A 19,049-nucleotide genomic window follows, 5' to 3' on the forward strand; every position below is an offset into this window, starting at 1 on the left:
CAACATATTTGACCAAGATATCTAATAAGCATTTCAAACTCAGCATGTCCATGTCCTGATCTGCACTGCCACCCCTCCAACCTTTGTAACCCACTGTATTCCCCCATTTAAGCTGACAGCAATTCCATTTTTCAGGTTGCTGAAGTTCAAACCTTTGGAGTTGTTCTTGATTCCTACCCTTCTGTCACATCCCAAAATTTGGTAATGAAATCCTATTGCTTCAATCTTCCAAATATATCTAAAAACTAATCATATCTCACCATGTATTCTGAGCTACCACCATCTCTTACCTAGATTACTACACAATTCCTAACAGATCTTCCTGCTTCCACTCTTGTACCCTTACAGTTCAGTCTTGAAACAGCTGCCAGAATGATCTTTTTAAAACTAAGCCAGAGGTCTCTCTTCTGTTCAAACCCTGCCATGGCTCTTCACCTCTCAGAGTTAAAAGCCAAAGTCCTTTCAGTGATATAAGGCCTTTCAGGATCTGACCTCATAGGGACCCTTCTGGGGCTTCCTTTGTGGCTCAGGGTAAAGAATGCATCTGCAATGCGAGAGACCTGGGTTTGATCCCTGGGTTGGGAAGATTCCCTGAGTAGGGAAAGGCTACCCACTCCAGTATTCTGGCCTGGAGAATTCCATGGACTATATAGTGACCCTTCTGTCCTCCTCTCCTGTTATCCTTCTTCCTGTTCATTCCTCCAGGATGCTTAAGGTTCCTTGGAGACACAGACAACCACCAGAACCACACCGAGAGTCCGTGCTCTTCTTGTTCTCTCTTTTCATCTTGAATTCAATTTATTTGCTTTTCTTACTCCCAATTTCCAGTTTTGTTAAGAATTTCCCTCCTCCTTTGGAAAGGCTCTCAAACATCATCAGATTTTCTATCCATCCTTAAAAACTCTTTTAATTCCTACTATGAAACACCCTGTGAAGAGAAGCTCCTTGGAATGGTCATCTCAAACTTCAATGTTTTTTTTTTTCTCCCTCTCCTTTTTCTTTTCTATCTTCTGTAAATACAGAAATTATCTGTCAAAATTTTGGTTGACAAAGCTTATGTTTGCACAAAAACTTGTACAAGAACGCTTGTAGTGGTTTTTTTGTAATTGCCAAAATCCATAAATAAGCAAAATGTTCTTAAATGGGTGAATGGATAAACAACCTATGTTGCATTCACACAATGGAATACTACTCTGCAAGACAAGGGAATAAACTGATGCATGCAGCCATACATTACCTGATATTCTAGAAGAGCCAAAACTATAGTGACAGAAAACAGATCAGTGACTGCCAGGTGCTGAGGGGTTGGGGGGAATGCTGGAACTGTTCTGTGTCTTGATTACGGTGGTGTTTATGCAACTGTATGAGCTTATTAAAATGCACAACACCGTGAGCTAAAATGGTTTAATTTTACTTTGTGGAAATAAACCTCAATAAATCTAACTTTAACATAAGTAAAATGGAATAAAAATTCTTACCTGGAAGGCACTTATCCCAAACATTCACTTGGTTGACTTCCTTACTTCCTTAAGGTCTTTGCTCAAAGATCACTTCTCAGTGAGGCCTACCCTGGCCAGTATGCTTAACATTGTGGGAAGGAAGGAAAGAAAGGAGAAGGGAGGAAGAAATTCACCCTCAGTGAACTCACTTCACCTTGCAAACACTGTGGAAGATAGTACTAGAACTAGGAGTATATTCCCATGAGAAAATGGAATAAGAGATTAGCTGGAACCTTTTGTCAAGACTCCAGTCATGCTTAGAGACTTGAAAAGAAGAACTCTATGCAAAGGACAAAGAAAGGAGGAATTCTGTTACCAAGAAGGAGGAGTTCTGTTACCAAGAAAGATCTACACTCAGAGGCTCTGAGTCACATATAAATACCGGGTACGCACTAATGTAAGAGTTTCATGGGGAAAAAAAAGCAAATCAAATATAATTTAAAGCTTAGCAAGCATTTCCTTACCCAAACATGGCAAAAGAGAAACAAGGAAATAAATCTCAATGCCAGGTAAATGCAAATAAATTAATAATTTCTGCTAGAAGTATATACCTGTAACAGTCTGTTTTACCTGAAAACCTAAAGCTGAGATGATCAGCTTTAGAAACAAAAAAACAAAACAAAACCAAGACTCATCACCATTCTGAAATCTTAGACAGCATCTAACACCCTGAATTTATAGTTTCAGTCTTCAAAAAGGACACCAAAAGCTCCATTCTATTTAGCATAACATAAAGTGACAAACAGAGAAACTTGCCATTTCAAGGATAAGTGAAAAATCAACAATTTATTCAAACACATCTTGGGTACCTAATATTTGTCAGGTCTGTGATAGGAGCTGATATGACCTTGAGTGTAGTGACTACAGTCAAAATAAGATACAAATATCAAATCATAAGCATTTGCTTTTCTTTTATGCATATTTATTGACTATATTGGCAATGATTATGCATTCTGGCACTGTACTAGATGCTGAGGGATTACAAAAGTAAACAATAGATTACATTTACTGTTTTCCTATGTATCCCTGACAGTGCATATTATTCATTTATTAATCTAACAACTTTATGAGTTAAACTTCTTTGTTTTAGAGATGAAAGCTTAGAAAATTTAAGAAGCAAAACTAGCAAGAGTCAGAGTTGGGGTTTAATCTCAGGCACTTCAAACTCCAGAACGCATATACTCAACTGCTATGCCAAACTGTTTCCCTCAACTAGCTTCAAGTCTGGAGGACAGAAAGATGAGCTTAGAAATGATGTTAATACATGTGGGCAGCTCCACCTCATTAGTGCCCAAAAGTCTACCTGGAAAATAAAAATGGCAAATTAAGTACACACAGGTAAAGAATGCACACATCTTACAGTACACAATTACTCCCTAAAGGACAAACTTAAAAGAAATAAATGGCTTGCACATAATGATGGCAATTTTACATGAGTAATAAAATGAATGAAAATAACACATAAAAGCAACTAAGTCCTTTCTACTCTAAAAAGACTGCTCTGCAATAATTTAATTCCTTCAGTGACAAGACCTTCAGTTCTGTTCAACACCTCTTTCTAACATATGAAAACAAAATCAGGTGATTTGGAATATAGAACAAAACTGAAAGTCATTTTTATGTATTTACCTAGAAACTTTTTTCATAAATTCTAAATACTTATGTAGAAAAGGCTTCATTTTGCCTCTAAGTAAAACTTCTTTCTACACGTTAGCTATACAAAACTTCCTAGGACAGATGGGCAGCCTGCAAGGCCTTCAAATCCTTTGTTTAAAAGGTGGCAAATGGGTCCTATTGACCAATAAAGCCAGCCAGGTTTCTGGAAGCAATGACCCCAAAAAAGTCATTATGTCTCTTCATCTTGCAAGACCAAAGCAGACAAAGGAGCCAAAGCTAAAAGAGAAACCAAAGGAAGATCACACAAACATTAAAATCCATATCATAAAAATTTGTGACACAAACAGCCCCTGTTTTTTAATTAACACCACTGTCATAATGCTAACCTACAAAAATGAAAAGACTGACCTCACTCTGTTAAAAATTTTAATCTATCATTCAAGTAGGTAAAATCTCAGCAGTTGGTATGCATAAAAACTGCGAATCTCCTTTAAAATATATACAAGAGTTTTCTTCCCATGTAAAACAGGGAGCTAATAGAAGAATGTCATATACAACCACTGAAGACATCCCTAAATAGTGGCAAGGTTTCTTTTTAAAAAAGAAGTGGGTATGTATAGAACACCCTGATGAAGCCATCAAAATTCTATTAGAACTAATAAACAAATCCAGTAAGGTTGTAGGACATGAAAGCAATATACAAAAAAACTGTTGCAATTCAGTCCCCTTTACAATTGCATCAAAAAGAATAAATACCTAGAATAAATTTAACCAAGGAAGAAAAAGACCTATATATCAAAATTTTCTGTATATATCAAAGACATTAATAAAAAAATTGATGATACAAATAAATGAATCTGTATATTGAAAATGTCTGTATATCAAAGATCTGTATATTGAAGATATTTTTTTTTAATTGAAAATGACACAAATACATGGAAATATATTTCATGCTCATGGACTGGAAGAATCAAGACTGTTAAAATATGATAACTATCTAACACAATCTACAAATTCATTGCAATCTCTATCAAAACTCCAATGACATTTTCCACAGAAACAGAACAAAAAAAAAATCACAAAATTTATAAGGAACCACACACACAAAAAATCCAAATAGTAAAAGCAGTCCTGAGAAAGAACAACAAAGCTAGAGGCATCACACTCTCTGATTTCAAACTATATTACAAAGCTATAGCAATTAAAAGAGATGTGACTGGCATAAAAATAGACACACAGATCAATGGAAGAGAAGAAAGCATGTAGAAACAAACCCAAATATAAATGGTCAATTAATTTACAACAAAGGAGCCAAGAATACAATAGGGAAAGGACAGTCTCTTCAGCTAACCATGTTGGGAAAACTGAACAGCTACATGCAAACAAACGAAATTCAACCAACTATCTTACACCATAAATGGATTAAACTCACCATTCATAGATTTAATCAAGTGGATTAAAGATCTGAGCATTAGATCTGAAACCATTAAAATCCCAAAAGAAAATATAGGCAGTAAGCTCCTTGACATAGGTCTTGGCAATGATTTTTTAAAATCTAATACCAAAAGCAATAGCATCAGAAATAAATTAGTGGGACTATATCATACTAAAAAGCTTCTGCACAGGAAAGAAAACCATCAACAAAATAAAAGGCAAGTTACTGAATGCAAAAAAAAAAATCTGCAAATTATACATCTGATAAGCGGTAAATATCTAAAATATACAAAAAACTCTTACACTAGCAATGGGGAGAATATCTGAACTGACATTTTTCCAAAGACATTCAGATAGCCAACAGGTGCATGAAAAGATGATCAACATCATTAATCATCAGGGAAATACAAATCAAAACGACAATGAGATATTACTTCACACCTGTCAGAATGGCTATCATCAAAAAGAACAAAAATAACAAGCATTGGCAAGAATGTAAAGAAAAGAGAACCCTCAGGAAGCTAAAGGCAAAGGTTAAAAGATACACCATCTGAATGCAGCGTTCCAAAGAAGAGCAAGGAGAGATAAGAAAGCCCTCCTCAGTGATCAACAAAAAGAAACGGAGGAAAACAATAGAAAGGGAAAGACTAGAGATCTCTCCAAGAAAATTAGAGATACCAGGGAAACATTTCATGCAAAGATGGGCTCAATAAAGGACAGAAATGGTATGGACTTAACAGAAGCAGAAGATATTAAGAAGAGGTGGCAAGAATACACAGAAGAACTATACAAAAGAGATCTTCACAATCCAGGTAATCACGATGGTGTGATCACTCACCTAGAGTCAGACATCCTGGAATACGAAGTCAAGTGGGCCTTAGGAAGCATCACTACGAATAAAGCTAGTGGAGATGATGGAATTCCAGTTGCGCTATTTCAGTTCCTTAAAGATGATGCTGTGAAAGTGCTGCACTCAACATGCCAGCAAATTTGAAAAACAAAGCAATGGCCACAGGACTGGAAAAGCCAGTTTTCATTCCAATCCCAAAGAAAGGCAATGCCAAAGAATGCTCAAACTACCGCACAATTGCACTCATCTTACATGCTATCAAAGTAATGCTCAAAATTCTCCAAGCCAGGCTTCAACCTGGCTTGTGAACCAGGTATGTGAACCAAGAACTTCCAGATGTTCAAGCTGGTTTTAGAAAAGAGGAGCCAGAGATCAAATTGCCAACATCTGCTGGATCATAGAAAAAGCAAGTGAATTCCAGAAAAACATCTACTTCTGCTTTATTGACTATATCAATGCCTTTGACTGTGTAGCTCACAACAAACTATGGAAAATTCTTCAAGAGATGGGAATACCAGACAACCTTACCGGCCTCCTGAGATATCTGTATACAAGTCAAGTAGCAACAGTTAGAACCAGACATAGAACAAGCAGTACGTCAAGGCTGTATATTGCTACCCTGCTTATTTTACTTTATTTTATATCATGAGCAATGCCAGGCTGGATGAAGCACAAACTGGAATCAAGATTGTTGGGAGATATGCAGATGACACCACCCTTATGGCAGAAAGTCAAGAGGAACTGAACAGCCTCTTGATGAAAGTGAAAGAGGAGAGTGAAAAAGTTGGCTTAAAACTCAACATTCAAAAATCTAAGATCCTGGCACCCGGTCCCATCACTTTATGGCAAACAGATGGGGAAACAGTGGAAACAATGACAGACTCAATTTTATTGGGTTCCAAAATCACTGCAGATGGTGACTGCAACCATGAAATTAAAAGACGCCTGATCCTTGGAAGAAAAGGTATGACCAACCTAGAGAGCATTTTAAAAATCAGAGGTATTACTTTGCCAACATAGGTATGTCTAGTCAAAGCTGTGGTTTTTCCAGTAGTCATGTATGGATGTGAGAGTTGGACTATGAAGAAAGCTGAGCACCGAAGAATTATTGCTTTAGATCTGTGGTGTTGGAGAAGACTTGAGAATCCCTTTGACTGCAAGGAGATCAAACGAGAACATCCTAAAGGAAATCAGTCCCGAATATTCATTGGAAGGACTGATGCTAAAGCTGAAACTCCTATACTTTGGCCACCAGATGCAAAGAACTGACTCATTGGTAAAGACCCTGATGCTGGTAAAGATCGAAGGCAGGAGGAGAAGGGAACAACAGAGGATGAGATGGTTGGATGGCATCACTGACTCGATGGACATAAGTTTGGGCAAGCTCCAGGAGATGGTGATGGACAGGGAAGCCTGGTGTGCTGCAGCCCATGGGGTTGCAAAGAGTCGGACACTACTGAGGGACTGAACTGAACTGACAGGAATTCCCTGGGTGGTCCTCTAAGCCATGCAGTGGGGCCAAAAGAAAGGAAGTTAAACTGGTGCAGAAACTATGGAAAATAGTATAGAGGTTCTTCAAAAAAGTAAAAACAGAACTACAATATGACCTAGTAATTCTACTTCTGGGCATCTATCTGAAGAATGCCGGGAGCCACAACATGAGATCCCACCCATGACAAGGTCATGAGGAGAAGACCTGACAAGCAAGGCAGATCAGGACTTCAGGAATTTCGAAAAGCTGCCCCGGCGCTCACCTTAAAGATGGTCTCTGTCTTTCTTAGGCTTGCTGTGTTAAACTACTCCCTAATTTCTGTGACACAGGTAGAAGGCCTTCCCCGATCTCACTCCAAACAGAATCAACTTAGAACTTTAATCATTATGTCCCCCGGAAAGTGGTATCCTATAGGATTATCCAGGATGAAAGGAGTGTTTCAATTTAGACCCCTTTGCTGGCATTCTAGCCTGCTTGGCAAATGTGTGCTAATACACATGACTGCTCACAACACCTTATTATCAATAAACAGCATAAAGAACCTGATCTTACTAAAGGCCCTAATAGGCACAGAGCCCCTTGGAGGGTGAGGAAGTCCTATTAGAGAACACAAAAATATTATTTTAAAAGAGATTAGAATTGTTCATTTTAACCAGGAATGCTAAACAGGGGCTGCCTCACTGGAGCTGCAGAGTCTTTGTGTTGTAAACCTTTTAGATAAATTCGACTAATAACTTCTGCAAAAGGACTAACCTTTGTGTTCATTAAAGAATAAATTACAGGAAAACAGCTTTGCATTCACCTAGGTCATAAAATGTCAATAGGCCCCGAGGCCAGAAGATAATGTATAAGACACTCACAAAGAAGTTACTGGAAACACCCTGGTTTCCTGAGGGACAAGATGATGTAATGTTAAACTTTCTTCCTCTAAAAATGTACTAACTTAGAATATAAAAGCTACAGTAAAAAATAAAGATTTGCCAGACTCTCTACACCCCCGTCTGGTCATTCTCTCTCTCTCTCTCTCTCTCTCTCTCTCTCTCCCTCGCAGACTTGGCCCTATCAAGGCTGGTCTCACGTGTCTTCTCTCTCTCTCTCTCTCTCTCTCTCTCGCCAACGCCGTTCATCCTGAGGGTATCCCCTGGATCCTGCTGAGGCTGGACCCCGGCAAAAGAAAATGAAAACACTAACTTGAAAAGATATTTGCACCCCAATATTAATTGCAGCATTGTTTGCAACAGCCAACATACTAAAATGACTTAAGTGTCCATCACTGGACAAATGAATAAAAAACTGTGAGACAGACATACACACAAAGACACATATACATATAATGGAATATTATTCAGCCATAAAAAGAATAGAATCCTGCCATTATGACAATATGGATGGACCTCGAGGGCACTATACTAAGTGAAGAAAGTCAAAGACAAAGACAAATACTGTATGATGTCTTTTACATACAGAATCTAAAAACTATTCAAACACACATATAAGTGTATATACATGTATGTGTGCTCAGTCCTGTTTGACTCTCTACAACTCCATAGATTGTATAGCCTGCCAGGCTCCTTTGTCCATCGGATTTCCCAGGCAAGAAAACTTACACAGTGAAAATAGCTCAGTTGTGTCTGACTCTTTGAGATGCCAAGGACTACACAGTCCATGTAATTCTCCAGACCAGAATACTGGAGTGTGTAGCCATTCCCTTCTTCAGCGGATATTCCCAACCCAGGGATTGAACCCACGTCTTCCACAGTGCAGGCAGATTCTTTACCAACTGAGCTATCAGGGAAGTTTATATAGCAAACATAAAAATTATATATAATATATATTATATACATATGTGTATACACACACACACACACACACACACACATATATAAACCCAAGTTCACAGAACAGATTGGTGGTGCCAGAGGTGGCAGGGGTGGGGAGAAGTTAGAGAAATTGCTGAAAGGAGTCAAAAGGTAAAAAGAAAAAATAAAATTAAAAACAAAAACAAAATTTTTTTTTTAAAAAAAGAAGCACAGAGTAAGGGGGCTCTTAAGCTTCTCATAAGATAGCCCTTTTAAGACATCAATATCCCCTCCCAAGTGCTGGATATCCCTCCATTAAAGCCCACATTAAAGAATTTGAGATAAAACAGTAACAGCAAGCCAAAAAAAAGGGGGTGGGGAGAGAGAAAAGTAGGAATAACTATAATAGATGTGTAAAAAGAGCACTTTTGTGAACCTGGAGAGAAATTTATAAGACCAGTTTTCAGAACCTTTTTCTGAATATTAAAAACAATTCCAACATCAATGATCTGGGGTAAAAGAAGTTAAACAACCTACTGAAAGGGAGAAGATATTTGCAAATGATATGACTGATAAGGGGTTAATACCCAATATATATAAACAGCTCATATAATCCAATATTTAAAAAAACAACAACCCTGAACAATCCAATTTAAAAAATGGGCAGAAACTCTGAATTGACATTTTTTCCAAAAACATACTGATGGCCAATAAGTACATGAAAAGATGCTTAACATCACTAATCATCAGGGAAATGAAAATCAAAACCACAGTGAGATATCACCTCACACCTATCAGAAAGGCTATCATTAGAAAGACAAGAAATAAGGATGTAGAGAAAAGGGAACCCTTGTGCACTGATGGTAAGGATGTAAACTGGTACAGACACTGTGGAAAACAGTATGGAGATTGCTCAAAAAATTAAAAATAGGAAAAAAAATTAAAAATAGGACTACCACATAATAAAGCAATTTCATTCCTGAGTACATATCCAAAAAAATGAAAACACTAGTTCAAAAAGATACATGCACTCCAATGTTCAAGTTAGACAGAGAAAGACAAATACTCTTATCTCTTATACCTGGAATCTAAAAAAAAGCAAACAAATATATATAACAAAAAAGAAACAGACTTACAGACACAGAGAACTAACTAGTGGTTAGTGGGGAGAGAAAAGAGAAGGGGGACAAGTTAGGAGTCTGGAACTAAGAGATACAAACTACTTGTATAAAATAGATGAGCAATAGAATACAGTGTACAGCACAAGGAAATACAGCCATTATTTAAATGGAGTTTAATCTGTAAAAATACTGAATCACTGTATTATACCTGAAATTAATATTATAAACCAACTATACTTCAATGAAGAAGCTAATTTTAAAATATAAAAGGATTGCTTATATTCTCTTGACCTACATTCTAAATGACTTCAAGAGATCTCTGAGAAATAAGAAACATGCAAATACCTTTACAAACAATTTTTTAAAGTTTACTTTACTAATCCCATGCTCTCTAAATAAAAAATAAAATTTATTTAATGAAAATGAATGGTACTGCTGATGATCAAAAGAGATGCATAATTCAGAAATGCTTAGAGTATCATAGATACTTTTAAGCATAATGAACTGTAGTGATTACTTTGTTCAAATCCTACATTATTTAATTTGGCTCACAGTTTATTTTTCAAGAGAATGTGAGTATACACAAAGTTTTCCTTGGGTGTCTATTCTTTATTGATTACATCCACAGCAACAAGGAAACAAAACAAGGGCAACTCACTGCAACTCCAGATTGGCTACCAAACATGAGAATATGTGAGGAACTAATGGAAACAAGGCAGGGCCTGTTAGAGCCCATGAATATTTCAGAAGAATAATGAAAAAGGGTGCCAGATGGGTTTGCTTGCAGCTGGCTAACAACTAAATTTCTGACCAAAGCTAAATGCTTCCTTACATAATTTATCAAGCACTTTTCAGTTCCCTTCTACTACCACCCTTTTTGTTCTTTCTTTTTTCATTTTCCTTTTTTAAAGAGCGATACCACCATCGTTTCTCTTTCAAATGGGACTGTTTCTTGGTTTGGTGTTTTTTTTTAATTTTTAAAGAAAAGAAAAGAATACCTGTATCCTCTGTACTGCTAAGGACAAAATATGAGTCTAGGTGTTATTACTGAAGCAAAAATGAACAAAGGAAGTGCTAGAAAATCCTAACCACTCTTTTCTAAACAAAGTAGTTTAAAATAAACACTAATTGCCAAGCGTTATCAGGCATAAATACAAATCAGCTCTGCTTAGCTAGCAGAGGTGAAGCTTCATCCTTCCCAGAGCATACAGGTCCCTGCCTACCTCTCCAGACTCATCTTCCAACACTCTAACCTATGTTCCAGAGACAAAAGCAGCCGAGTTCACTCAAGCTCTTTTAACAATAAAAATTAAAGTTACAAATAAGAATTTAAGTGCCTACTGTGTGCCCGGAATAGCTCAGTTGGTAAAGAATCTGCCTGCAATGCAGGAGACCTGGGTTTGATCCCGGGGTTGGGAAGATCCCCTGGAGAAAGGAAAGGCTACCATTTCAATATTCTGGTCTGGAGAGCTCCATGGACTGTACAGTCCAAGCCGTCGCAAAGAGTTGGACACAAATCACAAAGAGTTGGACACAAATGAGTGACTTTCACTTTCATTTTCATGTGCCAGGCACTGTTCTAAGCATTTGACCAGCAAATCCCAAGAGGAGTTAGAGTTCTATTATTATTAGGTAGAGGAAATCTAAGTGCCTTGCCCAAAGCAGTCTGCTTCAGAGCCTGCACTCAAATTCTGCTCGCTATGCCTCTCTGAAACAGCAGATCAGTATTTCTCTTTCAAATACAGATTGCTCAAAATCCTGCACACTACTACCACAGCTTTGACACATTCTATTTAAAACCACTCCTGAAGGTTTTAAGTCCTAAATCAGAAATTTAAAGGCTTTAATATTGCCAAAATCATTGTGGTAGCCAACCTGCAAGATAGCTCAATCCCCGTCATCTGACATTCACAGCCCTGAGGATACCCTCTCACAGTGAACCAGGGCAGGACTGTGGGTCCCACACATAAGACAGGAACCATGGTATGCCACTTCTGAGATAAGGTATAAAAACCCCACAGATTCCATCATAAGCCCCCTCTCCATCAGTCTATTTGTGATTGTCTGTCTGTCTCTCTCACCACTTGCTCTGAGGGAAGTCAGCAGTCGTATAATTAGGACGAACAGGCAGTCTATAAAGAGGCCCAAGTGGTAAGAAACAGGCTGCTAACAGTTACACAGCTGAGTTTAGAAGCAGACTCTTCAGGCACAGTTGGGCAGGGCCTTGGGGTGACTGCACTCCCTGCCAGCAGCTTGACTGCAACCTTGCAATAGACAGACTCTGAGCCAGAACCTTCCAGCTAAGTCCCCCCTGGACTTCTGACCCTCAGAAAGTATGCAAGATAATAAACACTGCTGTTCAGTGCTAAATTTTAGGATAATTTGTTCCATCGCGATAGTTAACTGATACAAGCAAGTGGCCCTACTGACAGCTTACTTATAACAAGATGTTAATAGAAAGAGCCTTTTATTTTACAATACAGAGAATACAGTCAATATTTCATAGTAACTATAAGTGAAGCATACTCTTTCAGTTCAGTTCAGTCGTTCAGTCATGTCTGGCTCTTTGCGACCCTGTGGACTGAAGCACACCAGGCTTCCCTGTCCATCACCAACTCCCAAAGCTTGCTCAAACTCATGTCCATCAAGTTAGCGATACCATCTAACCATCTCATCCTCTGTCGCCCCCTTCTCCTGCCTTCAATCTTTCCCAGCATTAGGGTCATTTTCAGTGAGTCAGTTCTTCGCATCAGGTGGACAAAGTATTGGAATTTCAGCTTCAGCATCAGTCTCAATGAATATTCAAAACTGATTTCCTTTAGGATTGACTCGTTTGATCTCCTTGCAGTCCAAGGGAATCTCAAGAGTCTTCTCCAACACCACAGTTCTAAGGTATCAATTCTTCGGCGGTCAGTTTTCTTTATGGTCCAAATCTCACATCCATACACAACTACTGGAAAAACCACAGCTTTGACTAGACAGACCTATGTTGGCCAAGTATTATCTCTACTTTTTAAAATACTGTCTAGGTTGGTCATAACTTTTCTTCCAAGGAGCAAGTGTCTTTTAATTTCATGGCTACAGCCACCATCTGCAGTGATTTTGGAGCCCAAGAAAATAAAGTTTGTCGCTGTTTCCACTGTTTCCCCATCTATTTGCCATGAAATGATGACAGTGGATGCCATGATCTTCATTTTTTGAATGTTGAGTTTTAAGCCAATTTCTTCACTCTCCTCTTTCACTTTCATCAAGAGGCTGTTTAGTTCTTCTTTGCTTTCTGCCATAAGGATGGCATCATCTGCATATCTGAGGTTATTGATATTTCTCCCAGCAATCTTGATTCCAGCTTGTGCTTCATCCAGTCCAGCATTCCTCATGATGTACTCTGCATATAAGTTAAATAAGCAGGGTGACAATATACAGCCCTGACGTACTCCTTTCCTGATTTGGAACCAGTCTGTTGTTCCAAATCTGATTCTAACTGTTGCTACTTGACCTGCATACAGATATCTCAGGAGGCAGGTAAGGGGGTCTGGTATTCCCATCTCTTTCAAAATTTTCCCGTTTGTTGTGATCCACACAGTCAAAGGCTTTGGTGTAGTCAATAAAGCAGAAATAGATGTTTTTCTGGAACTCTTGCATTTTCGATGATCCAGTGGATGTTGGCAATTTGATCTCTGGTTCCTCTGCTTTTTCTAAATCCAGCTTGAACATCTGGAAGTTCTTGGTTCATGGACTGTTGAAGCCTGGCTTGGAGAATTTTGAGCATTACTTTGATAGCGTGTGAGATGAGTGCAACTGTGCAGTAGTTTGAACATTCTCTGGCACTGCTTTTCTTTGGGAATTTAATGAAAACTGACCTTTTCCAGTCTTGTAGCCACTCCTGAGTTTTCCAAATTTGCTGGCATGTTGAGTGCAGCACTTTCACAGCATCATCTTTCAAGATTTGAAACAGCTCAACTGGAATTTCATCACCTCCACTAGCTTTATTCGTAGTTCCTAAGGCCCACCTGACTTTGCATTCTAGGATGTCTGACTCTAGGTGACTGATCACAGCATCGTGATTATCTGGGTCATTAAGATCTTTTTTGTATAGTTGTTCTTTGTATTCTTGCAACCTTTTCTTAATATCTTCTGCTTCTGTTAGGTCCATACCATTTCTGTCCTTTATCAAACCCATCTTTGCATGAAATGTTCTCTTGGTATCTAATTTTCTTGAAAATTACCTGAAATTTATGATACTGTAAATCAACTAAATCTCAATTATAAAAAAAGTAGAAAAAGATCAGCAAAAAAAGGTCTAAATTTCTAAGCCAGAATAACATTGGTACTTTTAATAATTAGTTACATCTTGGGAATTCCCTGGCAGTTGAGTGGTTAGGACTCCACACTTTCACCACAGGGGGAACAGGTTTGAGTCCTAGTCTGGGCACTAAGATCCCACATGCCACATGGTGTGCCCCCCCCTCCAAAATTAGTCACATCTTTAAAATCTATGTCAATTTAACTTTCAAAATGTTAAAAGATTTACTTCTAGATTTAATTACTGCATTTGGTTAATGAGACATTTCATATTGTTTATCTATCACATAAACTGTTTGCAACTGGGATCTGAAGATTAAATAGAAAACCAAAATTCATTTTACTAAAAGTGCACATAAAAGAGTACTAATCTTGTGCTCACTTCGGCAGCACGTATACTAAAATTGGAACAATACAGAGAAGATTAGCATGGTCCCTGTGCAAGGATGACATGTGAATTCGTGAAGCGTTCCATATTTTTATACACTATGGAATATTACTCAGCCATTAAAAAGAATTCATTTGAATCAGTTCTAATGAGATGGATGAAACTGGAGTCCATTACATAGAGTGAAGTAAGTCAGAAAGATAAAGACCAATACAGTATACTAACACATATATATGGAATTTAGAAAGATGGTAATGATAACCCTATATGCAAAACAGAAAAAGAGACCCAGATGTACAGAACAGACTTTTGGACTCTGTGGGAGAAGGTGAGGGTGGGATGTTCTGAGAGAATAGCATTGAAACAAGTATACTATCAAGGGTGAAACAGATCACCAGCCCGGGTTGGATGCATGAGACAAGTGCTCAGGGCTTGTGCACTGGGAAGACCCAGAGGGATGGGATGGAGAGGGAGGTGGGAGGGGGGGATCGGGATGGGGAACACATGTAAATCCATGGCTGATTCAAGTAAATGTATGGCAAAAACCACTACAATATTGTAAAGTAATGAGCCTCCAACTAATAAAAATAAATGAAAAAAAAAGAAAAAAAAGTACTAATCTTTAGGGTAACATTTAAAAGATTGTGGTTGAAATGACAATATGTGGCATTTATTTCAAATAATTCTATACTGGTAGGTAGGAGGAAGGAGGGGAAAGCTAAAATAATATGCTAGCAAGCTGACGGAAACGTATGTTTGTGCATTTTTAATCACTCAGTCATGTCCGACTCTTTGTGATCCCATGGACTACAGCCCACCAGGCTCCTCTGTCCATGGAGGCACATGAGGGTTCATTAAACTACTCTTTCTCAAGTATGTGTTAAACCCTCCATACTAATGAGGGATTTAGTTTTTGTTGTTTTTGGCCTTTTTTTTTTTCTTCCTAAGGAGACAAAACAAAATATACTCTACACTGCCTAATTTCCTAATTAACTACCAAATCCACCAAAACCTCCATTCAGCATACCAAGACTCCATGAAATCAAGGTGATGTCACATAATTTATAGAAATGCATCTTACCAAAGAAAAAGATTAATCAAACGTGTTCTGTACTTCTTTAGATAATATTGTTTGCTTTGGCTGCAAGGTGTGGCTTGTGGGATCTTAGTCCCGACCAGGGATTGAACCCAGGCCCTCAGCAGTGAAACCACTGAACAGCCAGGAAATTCCTGATAATAAAGTTTTTTTTAAGTAAAATTTTCATTAATGCAGCACATGTAGTTCTACTTGTGAATTATTTTCAAGTATCTATTAAAAGAAAGAATTATCTTATTTTCCAGTCCTCTGTTACTTTGCCATACTTGGCCAGCCAGTCTCATAGACTTTGAGGCCCACCCAGGGGATACTGGTGTCAGCAAGGAAGGATGCAACTGCTGTTAGGCATAAACATGAAAATTTGTGTTCAATGTGTTAAAGCACAGTTAATGAGATTCCAGGCATTTCTCTGTAATTTGAAATGGAATCTGAAACAATATGCTTGTCTAAAACTATGCTATTGCAACTACTGGGCTTTCATTATAAACAAAAAATAAATAAATATGAAGACACTTAAAATGAAAGAAAAAAAGAAAGGATTATATCTATTGAGTCCTTTTACATTTATGTCATTGATCCCTTTTGACCGACATATAGCCCTTTTGACTGAGCCTGTAGCCTGCTAGGTTTCTCTGTCCATGGAATTCTCCAGGCAAGAATATTGGAGTAGGTAGCTGTTCTCTTCTCCTGGAGATCTTCCTGACCAGGAATTGAACTGGGGTCTCCTGCACTGCTGGAGGATTCTTTACCAGCTGAGCTACTGGGGAAGCCCTGAAGATACTTAATATGAAGGGGAAAAAAAGAAAGGATTATATCTATTGAGTCTTTTTACATTTATGTTGTTGAGCCCTTCCGACATACATATGTAAGTCTTGCGTATGTGGGCGTCTTTGGTCAATCAGAGGCATACCTCAGAGATACTGTAGGTTTGGTTCCAGACTATCAGCACTGAAGCTAATATTCCAATAAAGTGAGTCACATGAATTTTTTGGTTCTCCAGCATATATATAAGTTATAGCTACACTATCCTGTAGTCTAAGTGTGCAGCAGCACTATGCCTAAAAAAAAAAATGTACATACCGTAATTTAAAAATTCTTTATTGCTAAAAGTGCTATGCATCATCTGAGTCTTCAGTGAGTTGCAATCTTTTTTCTGTGGAGGTTCTTGTCCCGAGGCTGATAGCTGCTGACTGATCAGGTGGTGGATGGTTAAAGGCTGGGGTGGCTACAGCAGTTTCTTTGTTTTAGTTTTTAGTTTTTGGCTGCACTGTGTGACTTGTGGGATCTTAGTTCCCCTACCAGGGATCAAACCCACCCTCTCAGCCATGAAAGCTCGGATTCTTAACTACCAGACCACCATGGAATTTTCTGTGGCAACTCCTTAAAATAACACAACAGTAAAGTTTGCCCCATCCTTTCCTGAATGATTTCCCTGTAGTATGCAATGCTGTTTGATAGCATTTTACCCACAGTGAGAATACTTTAAAAATTGGAGTTAATTCTCTCAAATCCTGCTGCTGCTTTATCAACTCAGTTTATGTAATATGTCATTTCAACAATCTTCACAGCATCTTCACAAGGAGTAGATTCCATTTCCAGAAACCACTTTGTTTATCCATAAGAAACAACTGCTCATCCATCCAAGTTTTATCATGAAATTACAGAAACCCAGTTATATCTTCAGGTTCCACTTCTAATTCTACTTATCTTGCTATTTCCACACCAAATCATCCATGAAAGCTGGGACTGACTTCTTTCAAACTCCTATAAATGTTGGTATTTTTACCTCTTTCCATAAATCACAAATGTCCTTAATGGCATCTAGAATAGTGAATCCCTTCCAGAAGGTTTTTAATTGACATTACCCAGTTCCAGCAGAAGAAACACTGTTTTTGGCAGCTATAGTCTTATGAAATGTACTTCTTAAATAATAAGACTTAAAAGTCAGAATTACTCCTTGATCCATAAGTTGTATAATGAATGCTGTGTTAGCAGATATGAAAACAACATGAATTCTCACTGTACATCTCCATCACAGTTCTTGGGTGACCAGGTGCATAGTCAAGTGAGCAGCAATATTTTGAAAGGAATCTTTTTTTCTCATCAGGTCTCAACAGTGGACTTAAAATAATCAGTAAACCATGTTGTAAACAGATGCTGTCTTTGTTGTTCCATTTACAGAGCACAGGCAGAGTAGATTTAGCATAATTCTTAAGGGTCCTAGGATTTTCAGAATGGTAAATGAGTACTGCCTTCAACTTCAAGTCACCAGCTACATCAGCCCCTAACAGAAGAGTCAGCCCACTTTTTGAAGCTTTGAAGCCAGGCACTGACTTCTCCTCTCTAGCTATGGAAGTCCTACATGGTATCTTCTTCAAATAGAAAGCTGCTTTATCTACATTGAAAATCTGTTGTTTAGTGTAGTCACTTTCATTAATTATCTGAGCAATAGCTTCTGGATAAACAGCTTCAGTTTCTACATTACCACTTGCTTCCTCACCTCACACTTTTATGTTAGGGAGATGGCTTCTTTCCTTAAACCTTATGAACCAACCTTTGCTAGTTTCTAACTTTTCTTCAGCAGCTTCCTCACCTCTCTCAGCCTTCAGAGGATTTAAGAGAGTTAAGGCCTTGCTCCGAATTAGGCTTTGGTTTAAGGGAATGTTGCGGCCTGTTTTTCTCTCCAGATCCCTACAACTTTCTACACATCAGCAATAAAGCTGTTTCACTCTCTTATCATTCACGCATTCACTAGAGAACTTTAAAGTTCCTTCAGGAAATTTTCCTTTGCATTCACAACTTGGCTGTTAGGCACAAGGACCTGGCTTTCTGTTTGCCTCGGCTCTTGCCTTTCTCACTAAGCTTACTCATTTCTAGCTTTTGATTTAAAACAGGAGACATGCAACTCTTTCTTTCACTTGAACATTAGAGGCCATTGTAGGGTTTCCTGGCCTAATTTCCATATTGCTGTGTCTCAGGAAACAGGGAGGCCTGAGGAGAGGGAGAGACACAGGGGAAGAGTGGATTTATACAGCAGTCAGAATACACACATACATCGATTAAGCTCTACCTTATATGGGCTTGGTTAGTGGTGCAATTACAATAGTAACATCAAAGACACTTATCAGATCACCATAACAAATATTACAGTAATAATGAAAAAGTCTGAAATATTTCAATTACCAAATGTGACAAAGGGACAGAAAGTGAGCAGCTGCTATTGGAAAAATGGCATCAACAGATTTGCTGGACATGGGGTAAAAAAAAAAACAGTCCATAAGGTCAAAAGTAATAACGCAAAGTGCACACACACACGAAAACTATGTCTGTATGTGTAGATAATCTATCCCTAAAACAGACGGTCAACCAATAAAATCTGTAATTCTCATGTGTACAACAGCCCAAAGTTGGTCCTGTGTTCATTTAGAATGTGATTTAAGTTTAATGAGTT

General features: G+C 38.1%; 1 protein-coding gene and 1 non-coding gene across 4 annotated transcripts in view; one reads left to right on the forward strand and one right to left on the reverse strand.

Annotated features, from left to right (window-relative positions):
- Positions 1-19,049, reverse strand: part of DENND5B (DENN domain containing 5B) — a 219,297-nt gene that overhangs the window by 179,826 nt on the left and 20,422 nt on the right. The window lies entirely within an intron of this gene.
- Positions 14,489-14,595, forward strand: LOC139030745 (U6 spliceosomal RNA). Its single transcript, XR_011483147.1, has one exon. It is a non-coding gene; the product is annotated as a U6 spliceosomal RNA (small nuclear RNA).

This window comes from Odocoileus virginianus, chromosome 23, assembly GCF_023699985.2.
Source record: "Odocoileus virginianus isolate 20LAN1187 ecotype Illinois chromosome 23, Ovbor_1.2, whole genome shotgun sequence".
In the NCBI taxonomy this organism is placed as follows: Eukaryota; Metazoa; Chordata; class Mammalia; order Artiodactyla; family Cervidae; genus Odocoileus; species Odocoileus virginianus.